The following is a 20,550-nucleotide window of genomic DNA, read 5'->3' as shown; positions in this document are numbered from 1 at the left end:
GTCCGCCATCTTAATAAGGTTCTCATTGTCCTCATCAATCTGGGAGGATCATTTCATATAAACTTATTTTATTCTTTGGCATTTAAAATATGTTGACTTTCAAAATAAAATAAAAATATAGAAGATGAACCAAAAAATGTATCATTAAAGTGACTTGTTCTGTAAAATTTGGATTCAGTCAAAAGGCTGCACTTAAGAACCTCAGGCTCCCCATGGCTGGTATATAGTTTTGTTTTGTTTTGAGACAGAGTTTTGCTTTGTCACCCTTGGTAGAGTGCCATGGCATCATAGCTCACAACAACCTCAAATTCCTGGGCTCAACCAATTCTGTCACCTCAGAGTCCCAAGTAGCTGGGACTACAGGCATCCATTACAGTGCCCGGCTATTTTTAGAGACCGGATCTTGCTCTTGCTCTTGCTCAGGCTAGTCTTAAACCTCCTGAGCTCAGGCAATCCACCTACCTCAGCCTCCCAGAGTGCTGGGATTACAGGTGTGAGCCACTGCAACCAGCCCTGGTTTATAGTTTTTATCTCTCCCTTTAGGCTGTGTACTTCTTGAGTACCACTTGTACTTAGTACATTGCCCTTAGCTCACATTAAACACTTCAGAAATAGAGCATAATAGTATTTCATAAATCCTTTGCTGTGGACTTCATATTCTAGAGATATTTCACACTGTCTTAATCTCTTCAACACAGTTATTAAATGTTGGAGTGTCTCGAGTCAGTCCTATCCTCTCTTCTCCTTGCACTGTATTCTCTCTCCCTCCACCCTCTCTCTCTATCTCAATCATCCATACCCACTTTTACAGCTTATCTCCCTTATAAATCTGATTGCCAAATTCTTGTCTCCAGATCTTTTCTCAGCTCCAAAGCTTTCATCTGTTTGGATGGTTCAATGGCACCTCAAACCCCATTATGTCCAAAGCTGAACATTTGATTTTCCCCAGCCAAACCTGGCTCCCCCTGGTGTCCTTTATAATTCAGTGAATGAAATCCCTATCCAACCAACTAGGAAAGCCCAGAAGTCTTAGTCAAATATATTAAGAGTAAAATATAAATGTCTAAACACAACAATTAAATAAGTGAGGTGAAGGCTATGTTAACCACCTTGATGTAAACATTCCCAATTATATATAAAATCAGCACATTGTACCCCATAAATGCAGTAACATACACAGTTATAAGCTAATAAAAAATGATAAAAATAAAAAAGTTGAGCTAAACAAAAAAAGAGTAATCCCAGACATTTTCCTCTATCCCACCCCTCCCATACAGAATCTATCACCAATTCCTATCAATTATATCTCCTAAATATATTGCAAATCTATTCACTTATACTTTCACAACTATCATTTTCTGAACTATAGCATTAGCCTGCTAACTATTCCCCCTATGATATTTCTTCCCTTTTGTAGTCTATTTTTCATGCTGTAGCCAGGGTGATCTTGCCAAAACCCAACTATGATTATATCACCCCTTCTCATGCTTACATCGTTTTAATAGACTCTAAAACATTTTCCATTACCTATGAGGTTCTGCATACCCATCTATGTCTAATGATGTACCAACTTCAGCATCAGCCTCATTATCTGGCCAAATCTACTTTTCAAGTTCAGCTATGTCTTTGGCTTTTATACTTAAGGGCTGAAGAGCCAAATATATTCTTCAACATGAAATTACTTAGCTTTTTCTGCAGAAACAAACAACTCAAAAGTTTCAGTAATTTGCAACAACAGACATTTCCCGCTCATCTTTTGTGAAGGTTAATGGTTAGCTATAGCTTCCTGGAATTGGCTTGATTCAGGTAGCTCCATGAATCTTTTCATTTAGAAACCCAAGCTGAAAGAACTGCCACTCTCTTAGGCATACTCTCCTCTTAGAAATCAAAACCTCAAGGGAAGGTGGGGGTGAAGAGCTCAGTAAGCTCCCACCTAATGAGTACATATATGGCACATCTCCTGGGTGAAGAACTCAAATACAGCTCAGATATTACCTAACAAATGCGAACAATGTAACCTAATTGTACGTACCCTTATATTAATCTGAAATTTAACAAAAGGCGCAAGGGAGACAAAGCCAAACCAGAAAAGGATATTTAGAACTTCTGCTCTGATGTAGGTTATATTGTACCCACTTATTCATCTATTGCTACATTACAAATCACAGACTTAGTGGCTTACAAAAATCCATATTTATTACCTCACTGTTTCTTTTTTCTTTCTTTCTTTCTTTTTTTTTTTTAGAGACAGAGTCTCACTTTTTGGCCCTCGGTAGAGTGCTGTGGCATCAAAGCTCACAGCAACCTCCAACTCTTGGGTTTAGGCGATTCTTTTGCCTCAGCCTCCCAATCATCTGGGACTACAGGCACCCACCACAACACCTGGCTATTTTGTTGTTGCAGTTTGGCTGGGGCCGGGTTCGAACCCACCACCCTTGGTATATGGGGCTAGCACCCTACTCACTGAGCCACAGGCGACACCTGTATTACCTCACAGTTTCTGTGGGTCAGGAGTCTGGTCACAGCTTCGCTGGATCCTCTACTTAAAGGTTTCATGAGGCTGCAATCAAGGTGTCAGCCAGGCTGCAGTCTCATCTGGAGACTTGAATAGGGAAGAATCCACCTCCAAGCCCACTCTGGTTGTTAGCAGAAATCATTTTCTTGTGGCTATAGAAATGAGAGTGCCACCTGCTGACAATCAGCTAAAGACTACTGTCAGACTCTAAAGACCACCTAGTGGCTTCCCAGAGTTCCTAGATGTTCCTTACATCTCCTAGATGCCTTGCCACAGTTCTTTGCAGTGTGGTACCATGGCTTCTTACTTCATTAAGCTAGCAAGGAAAGTCTCTCCTGTTAATCTGATGATAAGACTAGTTCTTATATAATGTAATCACAAAAGTCTTATTTAATCATCAATGCCATATTCTATCAGTTTAAAGCCTATCACAGGTTCCATGCACACTTAAGAAATTATACAAAGACATGATTACCAAGAGATGGGATCCTGTAGGTTACCCGAGAGCCTATACATCACATCTACTTAAATTCTATTGACTGATGCAAGTCACTGACTAGTCAGTCCTAAGAACAATGGGACAATAAGCTACCTACAGGGAGGGAAAGCACTGAATAATTTTTAACAAATAATACAATCCAGCAAGAACATTATTTTTGATGTTCTTTTTTTCTTAATAATCATAGCTGTGTACACTAATGCAATCATGGGGCACCATGCATGGGTTTTATATACTATTTGAAATATTTTCATCAAACTGGTTAGCATAGCCTTCCTGGCCTTTTCTTTTTTTTTTTTTTTATTAAATCATAGCTGTGTACATTAATGCAATCATGGGGCACCATACACTGGCATTTTCTTAGTTATTGTGTTAAAACATTTATATTCTACATTTGCTAAGTTTCACATGTACCCTTGTAAGATGCACCGCAGGTGCAATCCCACCAATCACCCTCCCTCCACACATCCGGCCCCCTCCCTCCCCTCCCTCTCCCTCTTCCCCATATTCGTAGGTTTTAACTGGGTTATAGCTTTCATACGAAAGACATAAATTAGTTTCATAGGAGGGCTGAGTACATTGGATAATTTTCCTTCCATTCTTGAGATACTTTACTAAGAAGAATATGTTCCAGCTCCATCCATCTAAACATGAAAGAGGTAAAGCCTCCATCTTTTTTAAGGCTGCATAATATTCCATGGTTTGCATATACCACAATTTATTAATCCATTCGTGGATTAGACATTTTAACAATGCTGATTCTTCCCAGCCATGAGCATGGTATGTTTTTCCATTTGTTAACATTTTCAGCTATTTCTTTTCTTAGACTTTCATAGTTCTCTATATAGAGATCTTTCATGTCCTTTGTTAGATAAACTCCCAAATATTTCATCTTCTTTAGCACTACTGTGAATAGAATAGTGTCCTTAACAGTTTTTTCAGCTTGACTATTATTGGTATATATAAAGGCTACTGATATATGAAAGTTGATTTTGTAACCTGAGATGCTGCTGTATTCCTTGATCACATCTAAGACTTTAGTTTGATCTTTTCTGACCCTTGATCGCCTTTTCTTCCCTAATTGCAATGGCTTAAAATTCCATTACAATGTTAAAGAGCAGTGGAGACAATGGGCAGCCTTGCCTAGTTCCTGATCTGAGTGGAAATGATTTCAATTTAATTCCATTCAATATGATATTGTCTGTGGGTTTGCTGTAGATGGCCTCTGTCAGTTTAAGAAATGTCCCTTCTATACCAATTTTCTTAAGTGTTCTGATCATGAAGGGATGCTGGATATTATCAAAAGCTTCTTATGCATCAATTGAGAGAATCATGGTCTTTGTTTTTTAATTTGTTTATGTGCTGAATTATACTTATAGAGTTACATATATTGAACCAGCCTTGAGTCCCTGGGATAAAACCGACTTGGTCATGATGTGTAATTTGTATGATGTGTTGCTGGATTCTGTTTGTTAGGATCTTGTTGAATATTTTTCCATCAATATTCATTAGTGATACTCATCTATAATTTTCTTTTCTTGTTGGGTCTTTTCCCGGTTTGGGGATCAGAGTGATGTTTGCTTCATAGAACGTGTAGGATAGTCTTCCTTCTTTCTCTATATTTAGGAACAGGTTGAGTAATATAGGTACTAATTCCACTTTAAAGGTTTGGTAGAATTCTGATGTGAAGCCATCTGGTCCCAGGCTTTTCTTTTTAGAGAGGTTTTGTATGGTTGATGCTATTTCAGAACTTGATATTGGCCTTTTTAAAATTTCCACTTGATTCTGGCTAAGTCTTGGAAGGTGATGTGCTTCCAAATATTGGCCAATTTCCTTCAGATTTTCATATTTGTGAGAATAACATTTCTTGTAATATTCATTAAGGATTTTTTTAATTTCTGAAGTCTGTTGTTATTTCATCTTTGTCCTTTCTGATTGATGAGAATAGAGATTTTACTCTTTTTTTCCTGGTTAGGTTAGCCAAAGATTTATCTATTTTATTGACCTTTTCAAAAAAACAACTTTTTTATTTATCTGTTGTATAATTCTTTTGTTTTCAATTTCATTTAATTCTGCTCTAATTTTGGTTACTTCTTTTCTTCTACTTGATTTGGGGCTAGAATGTTCTTCATTTTCCAGTTGTTTGAGATTTCCCATTAAGTTGTTAACTTCCTCTCTTTCTGTTCTCTTGAGGAGGGCTTGCAGTGCTATAAATTTCCCTCTTAGGACTGCAGTTGCAGTATCCCAGAGGTTCTGATAATTCATGTCTTCAATGTCGTTTTGTTCCTAAAATTTGGCAATTTCCTTCTTAATCTCATCATTCACCCAGCTATCATTCAGCATAATGTTATTTAACTTCCATGTTTTTGTATGAGTTTTCAGATTCCTGTTGTTACTGAGTTCAACTTTTATTCCATGGTGGTCCGAGAAGATGCACGCAATAATTTCTATTCCTTTAAATTTACTGAGGTTAGACTTGTGACCTAAGATGTGATCAATTTTGGAGTATGTTTCGTGGGTTGATGAGAAGTATGTGTATTCAGTTTTGTTGGGATGAAATGTTCTGTAGATGTCTGCTAAATCTAAATGTTGTATGCTTAGGTTTAAATCTAAAATTTCTTTGCTCAGCTTCTTATTGGAGGATCGATCCAACACTGCCAAAGGAGTGTTGAAATCTGTGACTATTATGAAGCTGGAGGAAATCAAGTTGCTCATGTCTGTTAGTTTCTCTTATAAATTGAGGTGCATTCTGGTTGGGTGCATAGATATTAATAATTGAAATCTCATCATAGTGAGTATTACCCTTAACAAATATGAAGTAACCATTCTTGTCCTTCTTTACTTTTGTTGGTTTAAAGCCTATTGTATCTGCAAATAGAATTGCAACACCTGCTTTTTTCTGATTACCATTTGCCTGAAATATGGCTGACCATCCTTTCGCCCTGAGTCTATATTTGTGTTTTAAGGTAAGATGTGACTCTTGTATGCATCAAATATCTGACCTGCATTTTTGCAACCAGTTAGCTAACATGTGCCTCTTTAGAGGACAGTTTAAGCCGTTCACATTAATGGAGAATATTGATAAGTCTGGTAAAATTTGGGGTATAAAGTTTTTCGAAAGTCCAGTGGACATTTTTAATCCTTTCACCACTGTGGAAGTTGGAGTTTGATCAAAAGTTTCTAAGTGAGTTTACTTTTGTGGTAGAGGATTGAGCTGGTCATTATGGAGGATAGGTCTGAGAATATCCTGAAGAGCTGGTTTGGTTATGGCAAATTTCTTCAACATATGAATGTCATTAAAGTAATTTCTCCATCATAAATGAAACTCAGTTTAGCTGGATACAGGATCCGGCGTTGAAAGTTATTTTGTTTTATTAGATTAAAAGTTGATGACCACCCTCTTCTGGCTTGAATAGTTTCAGCAGAGAGTTCTGTAGTCATTCTAATATTCTTCCCTTTGCAGGTAATGGATTTCTTACACCGGGGGGCTTTCAGAATTTTCTCCTTCATATTAACTTTAGTGAAGTTAATTATGATGTGCCTCGGGGATGTCTTATTCGGGTTGAGTTCTGCTGGGGTTCTGAAACTGTCTGCTATCTGAATTTCAGATTCTCTTGGCATCTCTGGAAAATTCTCTTTCATAATTTCATGGAGGAGGGACACTGTGCCTTGTGAAGCCACTTCATCACTTTCAGGGATTTCAATGAGGCGGATATTAGCCTCCTTCAAATTATCCCAGAGCTCTCTGAGAGAATGTTCCATTTTTGCTCTCCATTTCTCTTCCTCTTTCAGAGTTTGGGAGCGTTCAAAAGCTTTGTCTTCAATGTCAGAAATCCTTTCTTTTGCTTGCTCCACTCTGTTACTGAGGGATTCTACTGTATTTTTCAGATCTTTGAGGGCTGCAAATTCTTTCTTCAGTGTGTCAAAATCTTTGGTGGTTTTGTCTTTAAATTCATTGAATTCTTGAGACACCTTTTGAATTTCTCCCCAAATTTCTAATTCTGAATTTTGAATTGCTCCTGGAATTTCTAATTCCAAATTTTCCTCCATTCTATTAATCTTGTTTGCAATCCAAATTCTGAATTCAATTTCTGACATCTCGGCCAGGTGTTTATGAATGGGATCTTCAGTTATATTTGCCATATCTTTCCTTGGCGGGCTTGATCTACTCTGGTTATTCATGTTACCAGAGTTTTTCCACTGATTTCACCCCATGATTATTTTATACCATTTGACTTTTCCCCTGGAGCTTTGTTGAGGTACCATACAGTGCTACAGCCTGAGATACTGGGGATCTGTTTGGTGTGGTGTGGCTAAGTGGCTCTGTCTTGTTGTCAGCTGGTCTCTGTCCAACCTTAATGAAACAGTTACTCTGGGTTGAAGTCTCAGCTGTGGAGAAATACCAGCAAGTAAGTCACCCCACCCCCCCACAGATAACAATTGGAAAAGGAAAATCAAACCTTCCTACAATCACACACCCAGGGCACCACTTGGATAGTCCTCAGGTGTTTGACTTAGTTCAAAATGTCCCAATCAATTGTCTCAGTCATCACCTGTCTCAGGTGGGAGAGTTTAAAAGTTCTCTGGCAACTAGATCACAGGGGTCTGCTGACAACTCAAATATGACTTCCTCCGGTGCTTCGTGAAGTTAGGAGGACCCACCCAGCATATAGATTATTCTGGGAAGGTTGATGCCTCCTTCTCCACCTTGTACCTCTGTCACACCCAGTCACTGATAAACCCACAGAGCTGTGACCCAGTTGCCTCCAATGAGCAGATACTCCAGGGGGTTGCATCTGCCTGAATCACAAGAAAATCTATGTCTGCTCAGCCAGGCTGCTGCTCTCTGCCTCTATCCAGCAGGGGGAGGTTAGGCCTGACAACCTTGGGTGCTTGATGGAGGCTGGGGGGTGTTCACTCAGTTCCAGCCGTGCCCCTGATTGATGTTACTGACAGAACAGAACAATTTTGTGGGAATTTGTTTCTGTCCCTGCTAAATTCCCCTGCAGAAGAGAAGCTGTTTTGAGTTCCCAGAACCTGTGCCTCAGGCCCTGTCTGTGCTGATGTACAGTCTCAGTTGTTTGTATTCGCAGCACCGTTACCTGTCAGATCCAGCCTCTGCCTGCCCTTCTTTGTTTCAGCTCATTGTCCCCTGGGGACTGGGTGTATCTTAGGCTCAGTAAAGTGGTCTTCTGTGTCAGCCCCACCCTGGGAATCTCCCAGCTCTGCATGTGAGTTTTCTAGTCTCTGCACTCCACTCAGGCTGGTACTGCCTCAGGCAAACTCTTTACTCACAGGACCTGCGTTTCTGTCCCAGATCTGTTCCATTGTGGTTGCTTCCTGAGAAGATGCCCAGCCTCCTCTGGTTGCCCAGAGAGACAGGGGGTGTGACTTCAGAATATCCAGAGGTGAGCCCTATTGTTGCCAAAAATGGCTGCTGCTCTGCACCTCAGGGCACCGCCACTCTGGTGTGGTTCCCTCTCAGCTGACTGTCCTCTCCTCACTCCCATGCCACAGAATTAGCTCTGACCAGCTGTAGTCCAGGCCCTGTCCACACCCCTCAAGAAATCACCCAAGAATCTGGACTCCTGGGGGACAGGCCTCCAGACCTCAGAATGAGAGTGGAGGGGAGTGCTGCGAGCTCAGAATTGCAGGTAGAGAATATATACAGTTTTATACAGTTTTATGCCTGGCAGGAGAGTGCCATGGCACCCTAGTCGGGGAAGTAAGTCCAGTTTTTAAAGGGTCTCTCCTGTGGAGTATAGTGGGAGGAACTTTGAACTCTGCTCATTTGTTTGTGGGGCACTCTGAGCTGTTCTCATGGGAGAGGGGACTCCCGTCTGCTTGGTGATGGATTTTGTACCTTTTGTTTGTATCCTTGGAGTCACAGCTTGCCTCAGCGGGGTTGGTGTTCATTCTTCAACCTTCTCTCTTGGTGCAGCTCTAATCCACCAGGTTACTTGCTAAATTTCTGTCCTTTAACTCTCCTTCTGGACCAGAGCCTCTGTGGAAAGCTGGCTTCAGTCAGCCATCTTGTCTCCACCCCCTGGCATTTTCTTAGTTATTGTGTTAAGATATTTATATTCTACATTTAGTAAGTTCCACATGTACCCTTGTAAGATGCACCATAGGTGTGGTCCCACCAATTATCCTCCCTCCACCCATCGTCACCCCTCCACTTCCCTCCCTCTCCCCTTTCCCCATATTCTTAGGTTATAATTGGGTTATAGCTTTCATAGTTTCATAGTAGGGCTGAGTCTACTCAGTAGGGCTGGATACTTTTTCTTCCATTCTTGAGATACTTTGCTAAGAAGAATAGGTTCCAACTCCATCCATGTAAACATGAAAGAGGTAAAGTCTCCATCTTTCTTTAAGGCTTCCTAATATTCCATGGTGTACATATACCACAATTTATTAATCCATTAATGGGTCGATGGGCACTTGGGTTTCTTCCATGATTTAGCAATTATGAATTGGGCTGCAATAAACATTCTGGTACAAATATCTTTGTTATAATGTGATTTTTGGTTTTCTGGATATATACCTACTAGAGGAATTGTAGTATTGAATGGAAGGTCTATTTTTAGATGTCTAAGTGTTCTCCAAACATCTTTCCAAGAGGAATGTATTAATTTGAATTCCCACTAGCAGTTTAGAAATGTTCCCTTTTCTCCACATCTATGCCAACATCTCTGGTTTTGGGATTTTGTGATATGGCTAATCTTACTGGAGTTAGATGATGTCTCAAAGTAGTTTTGATTTGCATTTCTCTGATGATTAAAGATGATGAGCATTTTTTCATATGTCTGTAGGCTGTGTGCCTGTCTTCTTCAGAGAAGTTTCTCTTCAAGTCCCTTGCCCAGCCTGTGATGGGATCAGTTATTCTTTTCTTGCTTATACATTTGAGTTCTCTGTGGATTCTGGTTATTAAACCTTTGTCAGAGACATAACCTGCAAATATCTTCTCCCATTGTGAGGGCTGTATGCTTGCTTTACTTCCTGTGTTCTTGGCTGTGCAGAAGCTTTTTACTTTGATCTGATCAGTTTGATCAGGTCCCAGTAGTGTATTTTTGATGCTGCTTCAATTGCCTGGGGTGTCCTCCTCATAAAATTTTCATCCAGGCTGATTTCTTCAAGAGTTTTCCCTGCACTTTCTTCTAGTATTTTTATAGTTTCATGTCTTAAGCTCCACTCTTGACATTCTTAAACTTGTGTGTGACCAATGATCATATGATCACCTAGGTTGCTGTGTTCATTAGCATTACAATGACAGCTATATGAATAATGGAAGTCATTTGGAGTTATTGTTAGTTTCTAAATATTCACTTCAAACATAGATCAGCATCCTAGATATAACCTGGAGAAAAAAACTCATATCTTCTATATGTTTTAATTTTATCAGTCAGTTGAAAGATAAATGTATATCTATTATGCAAGAGTAAAATACAAAAATAAGTAATTCTGATTATAAGAACTATTAATTTTATCTCAATAAAATGAAACAACTTCCAAATAGTTAAATATGGAAATAGATTGGAAGTTACTATAAATTCTAAGAGTGTACACTCACTAGATGACCTTAGGAGGAATATTATATCAATTTCAAGTCAATTAAAATTTAAATAATAGAGATTCACGTATATTGTAATTCTAAATTGTAGACTTACTGGAAATACTAGCATTCACAATGGTAAACAAAATAACCTTTAAGTAACACTTAATTTTTAGTTAATAATTTCATGATTCTTTCAAGAAAAAAAAACTCAGGAATTTTTCACATCTTATGAAAATGACTTAAAACCAGTATATCAACTTTGCCAACTCAAATTTTTCAAGGAAGAAAAATCTCCAAAATGGAAGTTAAGGAAATCTCGCCAAAGGAAGTGAAAATTCAGCTAAAATGTTCAGTAAGTGAGGGTCATAAGAAATAGCTCAAAAATTGTCCCCCATAGACAGGGATATAAGATGGTATATCATAGGTGGTAGAAGTTCATTTAATCTATAGTTTGGCTAAATGCAGCTTGGCCAGGTATCAAAATCAATATTAAGCCAAAGCTAAGTTCAAATCCAAACATCATTATTATATATTGAAATACTGGTATATAAACATAAATTTGAAATTATATCAAAATATTAATCATAACAAATGTATTCTTAAAATGTTAGTAGCCAATTATTTTAAGTTGATCTTTACATTCTAGGAAGAAAATTTCCAAGTAATGTCACACTGCCTGCTGCACTACTGATCATTCCTTCATGCCATTTATACAGCCAAAACTTTACATTTATATGTAGGATTTGCTGATTATTAATTGAGTCCTATGCTAGACTGTAATTTCCAGGAGAGCAGGAGCTTTTGGCCAGTTTTGATCATAGTACCCTGTTTCCCCGAAAATAAGACAGTGTCTTATTTTAAGGTGTGCTCCCAAAGATGCACTAGGTCTTATTTTCAGGGGACGTCTTATCTTTCCTGTGAGTCGGTCTTATTTTCGGAGGATGTCTTATTTTTGGGGAAACAGGGTAGTACTTTTGGTAAAATAGGGATTTGGTCTCCCAAATCTCCTTTGCTCCTACTCATCCCCACCCCTCATGAGAAGAGAGACTTTTATTTATTTTTTTTTATTGTTCTAGGAGGTTTCATTCTCAACTCCAGCTCTCCACACCTATATCTTTTGTCACATTTAAAATGGAGTTTAAAAGCTTTCTAATGTATTGCCTATGATCATGTCAACTCTTTATTATTATTTTTTTGAGATGGTCTCAAGCTGTCCCCCTGGGTAGAGTACTGTGGCATCATAGCTCACATCAACCTCCAACTTGGGCTCAAGCAATCCTCTTGCCTCAGTTTTTCTATTTTTAGGAGAGATGGGGTCTCGCTTTTGCTCAGGCTGCTCTCAAACTCCTGAGCTCAAGCAATCCACCTGGCTCATCCTCTCAGAGTCCTAGTATTACAGGTGTGATCCACCACACCTGGCCTCATGCCAACCCTTTAGTTTTGTTTTTCAATTTACTTTTATTCTTCTTTTTATTTTTTTTTGTTTGCTTTTTGTTTATGATGCAGAGGGAACAAAGAATTAGGTTACACTGATTGCATTTGTTAGATAAAGTCCTTCTTATAATTGTATCCTGCCCCCAAGAGGTGTGCCATACACCGTGATCCTCCATCCCTTTCCCTCTTCCCCTCATCCAACTTGCTCATTCCCTTATCTCCCACCGTGTATGAGCTCATCTACTGCCTTTATCTACTAGTACATTGGATTCTTGCTTCTCCATTCTTGTGATGCTTTACTAAGAAGAATGTGTTCCATCTCCATACAGGTTAATACAAAATATGAGAAGTCTCCATCCTTTATAGTGACTGAATAGTATTCCATGGTATACATATACCACAGCTTGTGAATCCATTCTTGGATTGGTGGGCATTTAGGCTGTTTCCATGTTTTGGCAATTATAAATGGAGCTGAGATAAACTGTCTAGTGTGAATGTCCTTATGATAGAAGGATTTTTTTCTTCTGGGGAGATGCCTAGTAATGGGATTGCAGGATCAAATGGGAGGATCAAATTTTGGTTCTTTGAAGATTATCCTTACTTCCTTCCAAAAAGGTTGTATTAGTTTGCAGTCTCACCAGCAGTGTAAAAATGTTCCCTTCTATCCACATCCATGCCAGCATCTGCAGCTTTGAAACTTTGTGATGTGGGCCATTTTCACGGGGGTTAGATGATATCTCAGGGTAGTTTTGAGGACTTTTATTGTTTCATACCTTAGATTTAAATCTTTTATCCATATTGAATCAATTTTTGTAAGTGGTGAGAGGTGTGGGTCCAGTTTCAGTCTTTTACATGTGGTTATCCATTTCTCCCAACACCATTTATTGAATAGAGATTCTTTTCCCCAGTGTATGTTTTTGTTTGGTTTATCAAAGATCAGGTGGCTGTAAGATATCAGTTTCATCTCATGGTTTTCTATTTGGTTCCAAATGTCAATGTTTCTATTTTTGTGCCAATTCCATGCTGTTTTGATCACTATGGGCTTGTAGTATAGCTAAAAGTCTACTAGGGTGATATTACTGGCATAAATATATACACATATATATTCCAATATTTTATTTTCATTTTTTAAAAAAGTGAAGCAACCAGAATCATTTTACACATGATTGTTCTTTAAAAGTCTGTATCTCAAAATATGCCAAAAGTACCTAAGGTCCATGACCACAATTTGCTCAAGTCCTAAGGAAAGTTCTGAAATTTAGTGGTGTTAGGTTTGCACTTAGAAATCCCCTAACAGCCTTTATAGTTGAGATATAAAACTGGAAAGAAGATGCTTTCAGGGATCCAGAGAACCCTTGCCAGTCAGGTTTCCTGAGGAAGGCAGGGGACCTCTGTGCTGTTCAGTCATTCCACCTTCTTAGCAGATGTGCCCATCATGGGAACCACAGCTACTGTTAGGGTTTAAAAGTTCTAAGTCCCCAGAGCTAAAGTTAAAGCCCAACCAGCCAGACCATTGTCACACTAAGAGTCACTGAAAACAGCCTCCCTGAGTCAGCTTCTGGGAGGTCTTTGAGTGGCTGTTCCAGAGGTGAACATACTGGAAACTAAATCATTTTCGATTGAAATGAAAAAAGAAGGCTCAAAGAGTCAGCTTCACATTTTGTCCATGCTGCTCCCAGAAAAGTGTGTATGCAAAGGTGTGACATTCTGGTCATAAGCTGCATGCTCGGAGGTGCCCATACTGGCCAGCTTGAGCTGCTGGGCAGTATAGGTCAGCTGGAATGCAGCATTGGGGTAGGCAGTATCGGGCAGCAGTGTGTACTCTCTTTCCAGCATGTCAGCCATCCCTTTCAGCAGGTCCAGGAAACTGAAGGCCAACGCAGCCTTTTGTAAATTGTTTAGCTCCTTATAGACTGTCAGTGTTTTTTCAGGTAGCTTCCTTGCATTTCTCAAAATCTTCTGTACATCTGTCTGCAGGCCACTAGGTTTGATCCAGACAGTCACATTCTGGGCATAACTGTGTTTGTTTGGGGGCTGCAGGGGAAATGGGCTCTTATTGTCATCCTCACCATAAGGGTTTTCTTTAGCATCTGAAATAGGACCCAACTGTGCAATTTTCCCTAGCCATAGGAGAGGTTCTGGGCCAGGCTCAAAGAGACATCATGAGATTTGATTTCTTCTTGCTGTCACTTAGGAGTACAGCATTCCATGCCATTCAGGACCTAACTGAACAATTGTCACCATTCTTTCTACTTTTAGATTGCCATGAAGCAGGACACAAAAGTTGGGTATTTCGCCTGCAATCTGATTGGCTGAATTTTCATCTTCATTGTCATCAGTGATGCCAGTACCCACCTCATTGCCTTCTTTGTTAAGTGCTACAGGTAAGACCAGATGTCTGGACAGAACTGGGGGACTTGAAATATTGGCTATATCAATAAATCCCACTATTTCCAAATCTGTATTAATGACTTTAGGGATAGGATAAATTTCTTCATCTACAACAAAAGGTTATGGCCTGGGGAAGACTTGTACATCAGCGGTTAGATGACCACATTTGAGAACAGCATGGAAAGGTGTATATGCCAGGTCTATCAGTTTTCCAAACATAGACTGTACATTTTTCAAACACAGGGGACCATCAATAGTAAAAATCTTCCCCTCACCATTGTTTAAATCTATGAGACGTTCAAGGCATTCTAAGGAATCGGTGCTCTGAAGCTCCTCCAAATTTGCCATGCACATGATATATAACTTAGACGGGAAAGGAAAAGGTAGTGGAAACCTGTTGTTCTCACTTTGTTGATTTTGAGTAGCTAGGGAATGTCATAGTGACCCTCTACCAATGCCAAGACAGCCATCTGTCACCAGAACAACCTGGCAAAGAATTGCACCACCCCACTCTTGCTGAACGATATTGCAAACACCAACTGATGCAGATTCCAAGCAGGTTTTGTCATAATCATCCATATTACTTAGTGCTTCCTGTAAGGTATTATAATTCCTTGTGAAGGGGACCATCAGCTCCCAAAGTGATGAAAAAACTACCAAGGCTGTAAATTCAAGCTTGTAATTTGTGGCCATGTGCTCAAATAGCATTGTCAAACCATAGGCTTCTAGGTGCTTATGCTGGTATTCTTCAGACCCCTCGATAGACACAGGTCAGGTCATGGAAAGAGATACACCCCTTACCACCACTGTTGGCATGATGAAAATGATCCCAGTGTTCTCACTCAGAAAGCAAACAGGCAGCCAGCTATAAACAGAGAAATGCTTACAGTCCACTTTTCTCAGTAATCCTCTGTAATCATTCTCCCTTTTTCTGATTCACTGCTTCTTGGTTGCTGGGGGCTACTCTTCGGCTTTCCTGTCAGCCTGACTCCCCTTGCTCTGATGAGTCCCACCGGACTTCCCAGATACAATTTCATGTTGAAACATCCAGCCCTGCACCCATTCCACTGGCTTCTTATTCCTAAGAATTGCCTTGGCTATATGGGGTTTCTTCTAGTTCCAGACAAAATGAAGAATTATTTTTTACAAATTTTGAAAGTATGTTGATGATATGTTAATGAGGGTTGCATTGAATCTGTAGATTGCTTTGGTTAGTATAGACATTTTCACAATGTTGACTCTTCTCAGACATGAGCATGTTATGTTCTTCCATTTGTTAATATTTTTTTTTTTTTTGCAGCTTTTTGGCCGGGGCTGGGTTTGAACCTGCCACCTCCAGTATATGGGGCTGGCGCCCTACTCCTTGAACCACAGGCACCACCCTGTTAATATCTTCTGCTATTTCTTTTCTTAGAGTTTCATAATTTTCTTTTGCCTCTTTTTTATGTGTATTCTTAGGCATTTCATTTTATTTGAAGCTTCTGTGAAGGGAATTTTGTCCTTGATTAGCATCTCATCTTGGCCGTTATTGGCATATACAAAGGCTACTGATTTGTGAACATTTATTTTATATCCTGAGACATTGCTGTATTTTTTGATCACTTCCAGCAGTCTTGTGGTTGAGTCTTTGGGGTTCTCTATGTATCAGATCATAGCATCAGCAAAGAGCCAGATTTTGACCTCCTCTGCACAAATTTGGATGCCCTTTATTTCCTTCTCTTGCCTGATTGTATTGGCTAGAACTTCCAGCACTGTGTTGAATAGTAGTGTCAATAGAGGACAACCTTTTCTAGTTCCAGTTCTAAGTGGGAAAGCTTTCAGTTTTACTCCATTCAATACGATATTAGCTGTGGGTTTGTCCAGATGTTTTTGATCAGATTAAGAAATGTGCCACCTATGCCTATATTCTTAAGTGTTCTAATTAGAAAAGAATGCTGAATTTTCTTGAATGCTTTTTCTGTATCTATTGAGAGGATCATATGGTCTTTTTTTTTTTTTTTGCTTCTGTTGATATAGTAAATTGCATTTATAGATTTGTGTATGTTAAACCAGCTTTGAATGACTCAGATGAAACCTGCTTGATCATGATGAATGAATTTTTTAATGTGTAGCTGTAATCTATTGGCTAGGATTTTATTGACAATTTTTGCATCTATATTCATTAGTGAAATTGGTCTCTAAGTGCCTGTTCTTCTTTCTCTCTCTTCTTTTCTGCATCTTTAACTACCTGGGTTAACTCAAAGACTTTTCTCCACTGACTGGTGTCCTTAAGTTTCTTTTCACATATTTCTCTCAGCTCCTTGATTCTGAGCTAATTGAAGGGAACAGCTCTGTCTTATTTATCTTTATAGTTCCAGTGTATCTAGTAGCATAGTACTTGGCAAGGAATAGGTATCATAAATATATATTTAATAAGAATCAGCTTCCAACTTAATCCACAATTTCACCTTGAAAATCAAACAGAAAGAAGCAAACATGAATCATGTTTATGAATGAAATTAGGCAAGGCAGTGTGGCTTGATCATCAATTTCATTAGCCATCAGTGGCAGGGTGAGGTCTGCTTATTCTGCAACCTGAGATAAGCTTCTTTCTGTCTTTCTTTCTTTCATCATTCATTCATTCAGCAAACTCTAATAGAGGTAAGAGCATGCATATCTACTGTGAGATCATACAGAAAAGAACAGATTGGGGGAGGTAGTGAGGGCAGGGGGAGGGAGTTGGGGAGGTTTTTCAGAAAAGGTGATATAACCACATTCAGCAACCAGTGCAATATCATTTCAATAAGTGGCTGAATAACAAATGGCAGTAATACCATTACCTAAATAAATAATGGAAATGGAAATGGGATAGAGCTAATTGATTTTAGAATTTTTAGTAACAGCAAGTTAGGGAGACTATTGTGATGCTGAAGAACATAGAATTTGCCAGGACTGAAAGTATAGATTCTTTGTAAGAAATAAAATATAGGGGAATAAAAAAAGAATTCCTACAAATTATAATCCTTGCTAAGTGCCAGATGTTTTATGTATGTTATTTCATTTAGTCTCCAAATGAATCATATGAAATGAGTATTTCCTCCCATTTTGTGGTAATAATATTGAAGACAGGAAGGTGAAGTGACATAAACAGTGAAGATCAGTTTGACTCCAGTTTCAGCACTCTTTCCATAAATACTGGTAGCAAATCTTTATGTAGAGATTATTGTATACCAACAGTGTTTCTTAGTATTATATTCATGAAGTTATTTATTTTTTTTCAATACTCACAATGAGGTATGCACTCAAATTACCATATTATTTTACAGTAAATGAAACTAAGACACAATAAACTTAAGTGATTTGGCCTAGATCACACAGAAAAGAAAAAAATAGACCAGAATTCAAACACAAGTCATCTCACTATTAAACCAGGTACACTAGGGTGCTTCCGCTATGTTAGGCCTAGTTAGCTAGGAGACATTTTCCTTTCTACTCATCCCTGGCTATTACCACAAACTCTTCTTGTGATAGTGACTGACTGAGGTAGGTGGCATAGAGAGTTAGGAAATGAGATCTGGGGTCAGCAGATGAAATGAGTATTTCTTACTGCCTCTTTTCTTTACCTGCTTTATCTCAGGGTCAAGAAAGGTAGGTATGTAGCAGCCTAAATGTACAGAAGTCATAAACTGCTTTCTTATCCCTGTCGCTGAGTTTAACAAGGGCTTCCTAATTTTTTGGAGATAATCCTGTGACTAACCCCCAATCCCCTCTTAGAGAAATGCCCCACCCCCCTCCCCATCCCTCTTTCTGCTTCCCCCCCACCATAAACTTAATTGTCATTAATTGTCCTCATATCAAAATTGAGTACATAGGATTCATGCTTCTCCATTCTTGTGATGCTTTACTAAGAATAATGTCTTCCACTTCCATCCAGATTAATACGACGGATGTAAAGTCTCCATTTTTTTTAATAGCTGAATAGTATTCCATGGTATACATATGCCACAGCTTGTTAATCCATTCCTGGGTTGGTGGGCATTTAGGCTGTTTCCACATTTTGGAGATGGTAAATTGAGCTGCAAGAAACAGACTAGTACAAGTGTCCTTATGATAAAAGGATTTTTTTCCTTCTGGGTAAATGCCCAGTAATGGGATTATAGGACCAAATGGGAGGTCTAGCTTGAGTGCTTTGAGGTTTCTTCATGCTTCCTTCCAGAAAGGTTGCACTAGTTTGCAGTCCCACCAGCAGTGTAAAAGTGTTCCCTTCTCTCCACATCCACACCAGCATCTGCAGTTTTGAGATTTTGTGATGTGGGCCATTCTCACTGGGGTTAGATGATATCTCAGGGTTGTTTTGATTTGCATTTCTCTAATATATAGAGATGATGAACATTTTTTCATGTGTTTGTTAGCCATTCGTCTGTCGTCTTTACAGAAAGTTCTATTCATGTCTCTTGCCCATTGATATAAGGGATTGTTGGCTTTTTTCATGAGGATTAATTTGAGTTCTCTATAGATCCTTGTTATCAAGCTTTTGTCTGATTCAAAATATGCAAATATCCTTTCCCATTGTGTAGGTTCTCTCTTTTCTTTGGTTATTGTCTCCTTAGCTGTACAGAAGCTTTTCAGTTTAATGAAGTCCCATTTGTTTATTTTTGTTGTAGTTGTAATTGCCATGGCAGTCTTCTTCATGAAGTCTGTCCCCAGGCCAATATCTTCCAGTGTTTTTCCTATGCTTTCTTTGAGGATTTTTATTGTTTCATGCCTTAAATTAAAGTCCTTTATCCAACTTGAATGAATTTTTGTGAGTGGGGAAAGGTGTGGGTCCAGTTTCAGTCTTTTACATGTAGACATCCAGTTCTCCCAACACCATTTATTGAATAGGGATTCTTTCCCCCAAGGTATGTTCTTGTTTGGTTTATCGAAGATTAGGTGGTTGTAAGATGTTAGTTTCATTTCTTGGATTTCAATTCAATATAAAGTGTCTATGTCTGTGTTTTTGTGCCACTACCATGCTGTCTTGACCACTATGGCTTTGTAGTACAGGCTAAAATCTGGTATGCTTATGCCCCCAGCTTTATTTTTATTACTAAGAACTGCCTTAGCTATGCGGGGTTTTTTCCGGTTCCATACAAAACGCAGAATGATTTTTTCCAAATCTTGAAAGTACGATGTTGGTATTTTGATAGAAATGGCATTGAATAGGTAGATTGCTTTGGGAAGTATAGACATTTTAACAATGTTGATTCTTCCCGTCCATGAGCATGGTATGTTCTTCCATTTCTAATATCCTTTGCTATTTCCTTTCTGATGATTTCATAGTTTTCTCTATAGACGTCCTTCACCTCCTTCGTTAGGTATATTCCTAGGTATTTCATTTTCTTTGAAACTATGCTGAAGGGAGTTGTCTCCTTAATTAGCTTCTCATCTTGACTGTTACTGGTGTATAGAGAGGCTACTGACTTGTGGACATTGATTTTATATCCTGAAATATCACTGTATTTTTTGATGACTTCTAGGAGTCTTGTGGTTGAGTCTTTGGGGTTCTCTAAGTATAAGATCATGTCATCAGCGAAGAGGGAGAGTTTGACCACCTCTGCTCCCATTTGGATTCCCTTTATTTCCTTGTCTTCCCTAATTGTATTGGCTAGAACGTCCAGCACTCTGTTGAATAGTAAAGGTGACAGAGGACAACCTTGTCTGGTTCCAGTTCTAAGAGGAAAAGCTTTCAGTTTTACTCCATTCAGTAAAATATTGGCTGTGGGTTTGTCATAGATAGCTTCAATCAGTTTTAGAAATGTGCCACCTATGTCTATACTTTTCAGTGTTCTAATTAGAAAAGGATGCTGGGTTTTATCAAATGCTTTTTCTGCATCTATTGAGAGGATCATGTGATCTTTATTTTTGCCTCTGTCAATATGGTGGATAACGTTTATAGACTTGCGTATGTTAAACCAGCCTTGCATCCCTGGGATGAAGCCTACTTGATCATGATGAATGACTTTTTTGATGATAAGCTGTAATCTATTGGCTAGGATTTTGTTGAGAATTTTTGCATCTCTATTCATGAGTGAGATTGGTCTGAAATTCTCCTTTTTGTTTGAGTCTTTTCCTGGTTTTGGTATCAGGGTGATGTTTGCTTCATAGAATGTGTTGGGGAAGATTCCTTCTTCCTCA

The 20,550-nt window shown here is 38.8% G+C and overlaps 1 pseudogene across 1 annotated transcript; it reads right to left on the bottom strand.

The window, feature by feature from the left end:
- Positions 1-13,656: 13,656 nt before the first annotated feature.
- LOC128577669 (integrator complex subunit 14-like) lies at positions 13,657-15,346 on the bottom strand (annotated as a pseudogene). The gene has a single exon (XR_008377608.1). The product of XR_008377608.1 is annotated as an integrator complex subunit 14-like (transcript).
- Between the last annotated feature and the right edge of the window lie 5,204 nt (positions 15,347-20,550).

Source organism: Nycticebus coucang, chromosome X (assembly GCF_027406575.1).
Source record: "Nycticebus coucang isolate mNycCou1 chromosome X, mNycCou1.pri, whole genome shotgun sequence".
NCBI lineage: Eukaryota > Metazoa > Chordata > Mammalia > Primates > Lorisidae > Nycticebus > Nycticebus coucang.
Note: the sequence above shows the minus strand (reverse complement) of the source record. Positions and strands in the feature narration are given on the sequence as shown.